Genomic DNA, 7,379 nt, shown 5'->3' on the forward strand with positions numbered 1-7,379 from the left:
GCCGACCTTAAGCACTGAGATCTGTATGTGTGATTTAAGATACAGCTACTACCATGCATTGGGCCCTGAAATATGACCCCGCTCGACTTCTTATTCACCCTAGCTCTCTGTCCAGGAGTTGCAAGTAGTTTCTGGTGTTTGTAGCCTACTGGAGGCCGTGGACAGCGCTGACCGTAGGGGTGGGCTGTGATGCGGTAGGTACGTGGCACGGTGTACCGAATACCCGTTAGGTATCTCGGGAACCCTGTTCACATCGTTCGGGGCCGTATGGGAAACCTCGGCCGGACTCCCTGCGGATGGAACCTGAATAGGCGATAAACCTGGACTAGAGGCCTAAGTGTTTAGGTAGGTCGTGGTCTACACCCACGTCGGCTTTCGCTTGAAGTCTGCCGAGCACATGTCATGTGCAGACGCTAAGTGGTGGAAACATGTATGAAGAAGTACACCCCTGCAGGGTTATCATAATCTATTCGAATAGCCGCGTCCGCAGTAAAGGACTACTTGGTTGCCTATACAGTTCATAGACAAGTAAATGGAAACTACTAAAAGCCTCAAGATAAGTGTGAGTGCCGAGGATGGCTCTTCCGTAGGAAGACGGAGGCGGATCCTCGGTAGTGTATTGAATTGGTGAGTAGTGGACTCGTGTGCGCAAAACCATTTCAAGTTGAAGTATCGTAGGATAGTCTAGCCAAGAGTCAAAGCTGGCTTGCTGCAATAACTCCACCAACCCTTCTTGATAATATGCATGTATGTAGGATCTGATGTAAGTCTTGTTGAGTACCTTTGTACTCATGTTGCTATAATCTACATTTTTACAGAAGACGCTGCAACCCCTTCTGATGGGTTCTATGTAGACGTTGACATCAACGAGTAGGCTAAAGGCCCAGGTGGTGACCCTGAGCTTGTGAAGGACCATGTAGTATAGCTAGGCTTTCCAAGCCTCTTTTATTTTTACTAGTTGTCTGTACTCAGACAAGTTACTTCCGCTGTTGGTTTGTATGACTGTATGACTTGAATGTTGGGTCGTGAGACCCGTACCTTTGTGTATGTTATGTATGGCTCCCTGAGCCTTAAATAAAGTACTTGTGTCGCAGAGTCATGTTGTGATGCTTCGTTGTATTTGCACATATCGAGCATATTGTGTGTATGGTTGAAATGCTTGGTATGTGTGGGATCTGACTATCTAGTTGTTTATCTTTAGTAGCCTCTCTTACCGGGAAATGTCTCCTAGTGTTACCGCTGAGCCATGGTAGCTTGCTACTGCTCTGGAACACTTAGGCTGGCCGGCATGTGTCCTTCTTCGTTCCTGTGTCTGTCCCTTCGGGGAAATGTCACGCTTTGAGTACCGGAGTCCTGTTAGCCCGCTACAGCCCGGTTTACCGGAGTCCTGCTAGCCCAGTGCTACAGCCCGGACCCACTTGCTGATGAACGACACGTTCGAAGCTGGGTCATGGATGCCTGTCCCTGTAAGTCTGTGCCACTTTGGGTTTACGACTAGTCATGTCAGCCCAGGCTCCTTATCATATGGATGCTAGCGACACTATCATATACGTGAGCCAAAAGGCGCAAACGGTCCCGGGCAAAGGTAAGGCGACACCCGTGGGGATACCGTGCGTGAGGCCGCAAAGTGATATGAGGTGTTACCGGCTAGATCGATGTGACATCGAGTCGGGGTCCTGACAGCGTTGGCATCAGAGCCGGACTGCCTGTAGGTTCTCCAAGCCAAACTGGTCGATGTTGAGTCTAGAAATTCTTTAGTTATATGTAGGGGAATTGTTTGTGGGTTGGAACGTAAGGCTCTTTTTACTCCTTTATCTAATGACATTCTGATCTGAGTCAGTCTATTCTTCCACCGGGGGTTAAGGAATTAGGATCTATTCTCTCTATCAGGATCACGTGTTACTAATCAGTAGTACCTTATAGGTTTGATGGTTACAAGCCTAGTTCAGTTCTATTACCACATTATGTTGCTAGGATGGTCTCAGAACTTGGTATGATGATGATGAGTGTGTATGTAATCCTTTGTCAAATGTCTCAAAATCCTTCTTGAGCATTTACAGCTGTTATGCTGCCGAAATTTTGCTAGAAATTCTAATGCCCTTGCATTATGATTGTGCTTTCAGATGGCCACTCGCGACCTCAATCAAGTGGTTCGCCTGACTCGATGCCTAGATGTACCCGGCCATACTGCCAAGTTGGTCAGGGTAATGACTGAGGCTGGATACCGCTGGTATCCCGAGTACACGGTCGAAGAGCAATTCCGAGACTTTAATCAAAGCCAGTATCTCTGCACTGTCAGGATATTTCCATCTTATCCTGGATCCACCGAGCCTCTTCACTGCTCCTATGGACTCGGGGTTACTATTGAGATGGCTGTGCAGGACGCCGCCTACTCTATGATGACCATCATGCGAGTCAGATCTGGTCTATTTCGGGACTCTGATTTCCGGTATATGCCAGGATCACTTCCGGGAGCACAAGGGTATCTCCAAGCTATTTATGCTGACCCCACTCAGGAGGATTCACGGACTCGCACCACTGCTGAGATGCTCGAGGATAAGGACCGTGAAAATCGGGCCTTAAGGTTAGAGCTCTTCAATACCCGTGCTGACCACTGGGCCACTTTGACTCGGTTCGCACCAGCGGTGCAAGCTGGATATTCGGATATGCGCGATCTCTATCCTGTGAGATCTGCTCTGCCGGACGTGATGGTTTGGCGTGATGTAGGAGGCATCACCCCACCTCGCGGTCCCCGCAGGCCACCGTCTGTTGGTCCAAGACCTCATCCTAGCCCCTATGGTCCACAAGCTCCGCGAGATCGTCTGTTTCCGGATGATCATGTTGAGCTTTCAGGCTATGGAGGTGACTTCTACGAGGACTACTACGGATCGGTCTGAGTTAGTGGTAGTATCACTAGTTCGCACTAGCTGTGTCTTCTATCGTCCCGCGTGACTCGTGGGATATGATCTAGTTTGTACTCTTTCCGGAGGTGTAGAAAAATAATGTATAGGAGCTTGGAATGCCTCCGATGAGATGTAATCCTCTTTTCACCGTAATAGTACTTTGTTTGGTCTTGTACTAAACCCTGTATGGTGTGTATGACGATGGAATAAAGAAGCAGTTTCTGTATCTACCATGTCATACGGATGATCATCTTGCATTTTGAGTTATTCCTTACATTTTTATCCTATGTCGGAATTTTATCATTCTGACTAAATCATTGTCTTGTTTACCTAGGATGGTCAACACGCGCGCTAACCCTGCTTCTCAAGAGCAGGCCGAAGGCAGTGAAGGCAGGAATGAAAATCTGCCTCATCCTCCTTCACTAGCCGAGGTTATGATGGAAGCTGAGAGAAACAAGCGGGAGACCAACCGTTTGTTGGAGCGTATTGAACAGAATACAGCACACCATCAGAGGACTAACGTGGTGTCACTCAGTGATTTCATCAAATTACATCCACCCACGTTCCACCACTCCGTCGAGCCTCTCGACGCTGATGACTGGCTTCGCAGTATTGCTCACAAACTGCGTTCCGCGCTGGTAGCGGAGGCTGACAAGGTCACCTTTGCTGCATATCATCTTGAAGGCCCCGCCAGTCTATGGTGGGAGAATTTTGGAGCTATGTGCCCAGCGGGCCATGTCACTACTTGGGCTGAATTCAGCGAGGCTTTCCGTGAACATCACATTCCGGAGGGTCTCATGGACCGTAAACGTGAAGAATTTTGCAGTTTCACCCAAGGCCGACTTTCTGTGGATGTTTACAGCAGGGAGTTTGGTAACCTCGCACGATATGCAACCGAGGAAGTGTCTACTGACGCCAAGAAGCAAGCAAGGTTCCGTAAGGGCCTTAGTCCTGAGCTTCGTCGTGACCTCCGTCTGCATGAGTGCACATCTTTTCAGAAACTTGTCAACAAAGCCATCAGTGCTGAAACTGGTCAGACTGACTATGACGCAACACGCAAGCATGGCCGTGACATGGGTTCCTCATCCGGTGCTGGTCCTCAGAAGCGCCGCGTGTGGATACCCAACACCGCCCTGCCACCCAGGTTCACACCGAGGCCATCTTTCCAGGCGCCTCGCCCTGTTCAGCAGTCTGCACCAGCCAAGCCCTATGGGGGTCCAACTAACAATGCTCCTCCACGTACCAGTTCCGTGACTTGTTTCAAGTGTGGGGAATCTAGCCACTATATGCGTGAGTGTCCCCAGACCAACCCCAACCAGTCTGCTAAAGCTGTTGGCCGTGGCAAGCCAACAGGAAAAGTATTCCACGCCAAGCCGGTCACCGCTTCACGTGGCCATGTCAACTGTATCTCTGCCGAAGAAGCTCAAGAGGATCCCAACGTCGTTCTCGGTACGCTTCTTGTTAATTGCCACCCGGCATCTGTTCTTTTCGATACAGGAGCCTCTCATTCTTTTATATCTGAAAACTATGCTCACTTGCATAACGTCGCATTCGGTGATATGCCAACCTCTATGGTAATTCAAACTCCGGGATCCAAGTGGCAAACTTCTAGAGTAAGCCATGGGAATGAAATCCAAGTCGACAGACTTGTTTTCCTCGCGTCTTTGATAGCCCTTAAATCTTCAGATATTAATATCATTCTGGGTATGGACTGGATGTCAGCTCATCAAGCCAAAATTGATTGCTTCTCTAGGACTGTTCAACTCACCCATCCTTCGGGGAAGATAGTCAATGTCTTGACCCGAATAGCCAAGCGACAATTATATTCTCTTAACGCCAGCCCTTTGCCAGACCTTGAGGACGTGCCGGTAGTCCGTGACTTCCCGGATGTCTTTCCAGAGGAATTGCCAGGTGTTCCACCTGACAGGGATGTTGAGTTCGTAATAGACCTCATTCCAGGAACCGTTCCGATTGCTAGAAGACCTTATAAGATGGCACCCCTAGAACTAGCCGAGCTTAAGAAACAACTCGATGAGTCCTTGAAAAAGGGTTTCATCCGACCTAGTTCATCTCCGTGGGCTTGCCCCGTTCTCTTCGTCAAGAAGAAGGATGGTACGGACCGGATGGTTGTAGATTACCGACCTGTCAATTTGGTCACAATCAAGAACAAATATCCGCTTCCCAGGATCAACGACCTATACGATCAGCTCGCTGGATCCTCAGTCTTCTCCAAGATGGATTTGAGGTTGGGCTACCATCAAATCAAAATCAGAAATGGGGACATTCTAAAACGGCCTTTGTTACTCGTTACGGCCAATACGAGTACACCGTCATGTCCTTCGGTTTAACCAACGCTCCAGCCACCTTTTCTCGGTTAATGAACTCAATCTTCATGGAGTATTTGGATAAATTCGTTGTAGTTTACCTCGATGATATACTCATCTACTCCAAAACCGAGGAAGAACATGCCGAACATCTAAGGCTAGTGTTGAAGAAACTTTGAGAGCATCGCCTTTATGCCAAATTTTCTAAATGTGAATTCTGGTTGCCAGAAGTGACCTATCTGGGTCATGTAATATCTGGTAAAGGTATTGCTGTTAACCCTGAGCGGGTTCAAGCCGTCCTTAATTGGACTCCACCTGAATCGGTCAAGCAAGTTCGGAGTTTTCTGGGCTTAGCGAGCTATTGTCGTCGCTTTGTCGAGAACTTCCCCAAAGTTGCTAAACCTCTAACCGAACTCCTCAAGAAAGATAAGAAGTTCGAGTGGACTCCACAATGTGAGCACAGCTTTCAGGAACTGAAAAGACGCCTGACTTCTGCTCCCGTACTGGTACCGCCAGACTTCTCCAAGGACTTTGTTATCTACTGCGACGCCTCGCGACAAGGACTAGGTTGCATTCTCATGCAAGATCGACACGTAATTGCCTACGCTTCACGGCAATTGCACCCACATGAGGAGAATTATCCTACTCATGATCTAGAGCTTGCAGCTGTAGTCTATGCACTTAAAACCTGGCGACATTACCTCCTCGGTAATCGTTGCGAAATATTCACTGATCACCAAAGTTTGAAGTACATCTTCACCCAACCGGATTTGAATCTCAGGCAAAGACGTTGGGTCGAGTTGATCACAGATTTCGACTTAGGAATAACTTACACCCCAGGAAAAGCCAACGTCATGGCTGATACGCTAAGTCGTAAATCTTATTGTAACAATCTGATGTTACAACAAAGTCAACCGCTTCTCCATGAGGAATTTCGTAAGCTTAACCTTCACATTGTTCCTCAAGGATTTCTTTCCACCTTGGTAGCAAAACCTACTCTTACGGATCAAATCATTGCTGCCCAAAAGCGAGATAAGGGAATATCTAAAATCAAAGAGAACATTGCTAGCGGAGGTGCTAGTTGTTTCTCCACAAATGATCATGGTGTGGTGTACTTTGAGAACCGTCTAGTGGTTCCCAAGAACCAGCATCTACGGCAGTTGATCCTTAAGGAGGCTCATGAATCTCCTCTCACCATTCATCCCGGTAGTACTAAGATGTATCAGGACCTATGCCAGAGGTTCTGGTGGACTAGGATGAAGAGAGAGATTGCTCAGTATATTGCAAATTGCGATGTCTGTCGTCGTGTAAAAGCAGAGCATCAACGGCCTGCTGGCACCCTTCAACCCTTAGCTATTCCTGAATGGAAATGGGATAAAATTGGTATGGATTTCATTACCGGTTTTCCCAGGACCAAGAGAGGGAATAATGCTATTTTCGTCGTGGTCGATCATCTTTCCAAAGTAGCCCATTTCTTACCTGTTCGTGAGAGTATAACCGCTAGTCAGCTGGCAGACTTATACATCTCCCGAATAGTGTCCCTCCATGGTGTTCCTTTGGAAATCAACTCGGATCGAGGAAGTCTTTTCACCTCTCGATTTTGGGAAAGTTTCCAAAATGCTATGGGGACTCGTCTCTCCTTTAGCACCGCTTTCCACCCTCAGTCGAGTGGTCAAGTGGAACGCGTCAACCAGATTCTAGAAGACATGCTTCGAGCCTCTGTTATCTCGTTCGGAATGGATTGGGAGAAGTGCCTTCCATTTGCCGAATTCGCTTATAACAACAGCTATCAATCTAGCTTGGGTAAAGCCCCTTTTGAAGTTCTCTATGGACGACGGTGTCGAACACCCCTTAACTGGTCAGAGACCGGGGAAAGACAATTCTTTGGCCCGGACATGATTCAGGAAGCAGAAGAACAAGTTCGCATCGTTCGTGAAAAGTTGAAAACAGCCCAATCTCGTCAAAAGAGTCAATATGACCGAAAACATAAGGCTATGACTTTCGAGGTTGACGAGAAGGCTTATCTTCGGGTCACCCCTCTGAAGGGAACCCATCGTTTCGGTATCAAAGGCAAATTGGCTCCTCGTTACATTGGACCTTTTCGCATTCTCGCCAAACGAGGAGAAGTTGCCTACCAGTTGGAACTACCTCC

The sequence above is a fragment of the Triticum dicoccoides genome, chromosome 4A (genome assembly GCF_002162155.2).
Source record: "Triticum dicoccoides isolate Atlit2015 ecotype Zavitan chromosome 4A, WEW_v2.0, whole genome shotgun sequence".
Lineage (NCBI taxonomy): Eukaryota > Viridiplantae > Streptophyta > Magnoliopsida > Poales > Poaceae > Triticum > Triticum dicoccoides.